Source organism: Sinocyclocheilus rhinocerous, unplaced genomic scaffold (genome assembly GCF_001515625.1).
Source record: "Sinocyclocheilus rhinocerous isolate Xijiao unplaced genomic scaffold, SAMN03320098_v1.1 scaffold2386, whole genome shotgun sequence".
In the NCBI taxonomy this organism is placed as follows: Eukaryota; Metazoa; Chordata; class Actinopteri; order Cypriniformes; family Cyprinidae; genus Sinocyclocheilus; species Sinocyclocheilus rhinocerous.
Window position 1 is genome coordinate 90929 of NW_015623807.1, and position 2518 is coordinate 93446.

The 2518-nt window shown below is 34.9% G+C and overlaps 1 protein-coding gene across 2 annotated transcripts in view; it reads left to right on the forward strand.

The window, feature by feature from the left end:
• The window catches only part of pam (peptidylglycine alpha-amidating monooxygenase), a 68716-nt gene continuing 66198 nt past the window's right edge, over positions 1–2518 (forward strand). For both annotated transcript variants that reach the window (XM_016548406.1, XM_016548434.1), the window contains exon 1: positions 1–76. The gene's annotated coding sequence lies outside the window, so the exon portion shown is untranslated. The remainder of the gene's footprint in view (positions 77–2518) is intronic.

Genomic DNA, 2518 nt, shown 5'->3' on the forward strand with positions numbered 1-2518 from the left:
CAGAGCTCGCGCATCGATTCGATTACACTGGTCTGACTGACGCTGAACATGAACGAAACAAGCACAGAAAGCCAAGGTAAATAACTGTCATTTCTCTGAGCAGAGCATATCATACTTTTATGTTCTTTGCAGTCTTACATAAGCCCGTCGTTTGGTCAGTGTTTTCTCAGTTTTTGAACCGTGTCAGCGAAGTTGACTGAACTTCACACGAAGTCATCGGTTAGCAAAGCAACTAGCCATTTACTTTCGGACTGTGTGAATATGTAACAATCAAAAACTTGTTTATTACAGTAATTACGAAATTGTATGTTAGCTATAGCAAATGTGGCGTTTTATTCTCAAACAGATGGATTATTGAATTAAGGCTATGTGGATCAGATAAGAGACTGTTGCTTATTCGGATGAACTTATAAATGTTTATTGATGTTTTAATACATTTATTTTAATAAACGTAATTAAAGTAAAAATATATATTTTTTTACAACGTACACTTTTACGTTGAAAACGTTGGTATTATTCATGCTTTTTATTATTGTTGGTGTGTTATAGTGTATTTTGTCTTTCATCGTGTTTTGGATTACTGTTTGCTGTATTTATTTTTAAGTACTACAACAATTAAACTTATTCATTATAAACACGAGCCGTCATTTGATTACATTCGCTTATACTGTTTTCTTCCCAAATGAAATTGATTGAAATGAAATTGAAGACATTACATTATTATGGCAAACGAAAGCATCAAATACGCATTACCAAAAAAAAAAAACTAAAGTACAAAATTTGAGTCTCTCTTATTTGACAACCATTTCAGGTCTTGTAGTCTTTACTAATGAGCTGATGAGTTGGAAGATTTCAGAAATGTGTGTTGGTTTGCCCCCAGGCAGGACTTCACTGGGGCCCCGGGGCTATGACTTACTGCAGGGCCCCCCATCACAATAATGATATATATAAAGCTTTAAATACGATTTTTATCACATATCAAAATTCTTGATGCACTGAAATTTCATAATTTTTGTTACCAATTTCAATATCACGAAAAAGCACTGGAAAGTTCGCTCCCTGAAAAATCCCACAATGCACCGCAAAAATCAGGGAGCATCGGTGCTCACTATGCACCCTTACCGGAAATTACGTCACATTTCTGAAGTGTGAAACATAAACCACACGAGTAAACGCGATTAAATATAATGATACGCGATAGAAGATTTGAAAAGACAAACCGTTTTTTAGTATATTTCAGCATAAACACACATCGCTAGACAGGACATGAACATGAATTGTAGCACCATCTGGTTACAGATTAACAGTAAGAGGTGATTGTATAGTCCCTTTAAGAAAAAGTGCATTTAGTCAAACAGTGTTTTCAGTTAGGGCTGCTCGTGAGTGGAACTCCATCCCAACTGATATTACAAATTCTAATACTTATGCTTCTTTTAAGTTTCGCTTAAAGAAATGGTTAATTGAGAGTCAGCATTGTCAACATTAACTTTATAACTTAAACTCTGCTGCTGTCTTGTCTTTTTTGCTTTGCTAGTTTGATATTTTGGTTATGTAAATGAGGTTGTTTGGTTTAGGACTGATTGAATGATTCGGGTTACTGTTATTTGTTTATATGCTTACATTATTTTTGTTTGTATATTGATATATTGTTTATTTTGTTTTGACAGTTGGATTGTGTGTATGAGTGAGCTGGTATTGATGTAATTGATGTAATTGATGGAATTAGTGTGAATAGTACATGTATTTTAGAGTATGTAAGTATTATGTATTGATTAATTCTTTATATTTTTAGGGTGACAATTTTACCATCAGTCCAGGGACTGCAGATGCAAAATAGCCTTCTGGCTAATTCTGGCACATTGTGCATTTATGTATTGTTGATGTGCATTGTCCCTGTCAAATAAACCTGAAATAAATAAATAAATAAACACATCTAGTCAACATTTATAACTGATATTCAGCTGAAATGTTGTAAGAACATGTAAAAGAACAATATGTTTAAAGAGAATCAAAAATAATATCAAAAAAGAGATTGGTCCTGCCTGTTGTTGATTAATTCTAGTGGTGACGTTCTACAATGTTGTCCGTTGATGTTGTACGTATATCATTTCACTGGAAATTGAGTAATCACTGTCCCAATGTGCAGTGAGCCAGGGAACTTACCAGTGACCGAATTCGTGTACACGATATACTGATTCACGAGCTCGGGAGCTAGGGACCTGATTGAGACGCACCCAGAGTTCATTGCTCCCTACTCCCTGAGCACAGGAAATCTGTTGAAGTTTACTTCACTTCGGAACATTCATTCACGGATTTGCGCTACGCCACGGCCTGCAGCGTCTTCACACAGATGAAACTCACTAGAGAAGTGTGACATAATATACATCTGTAAATAAATACAATTTAAATTCACGTCTTGCACAATTTAATGCCCTTTAAATGAAACATATATGTGACCCTGGACCACAAAACCAGTCTTATGTGTCAATTTCTCAAAATTGAGATTTATACATCAAGC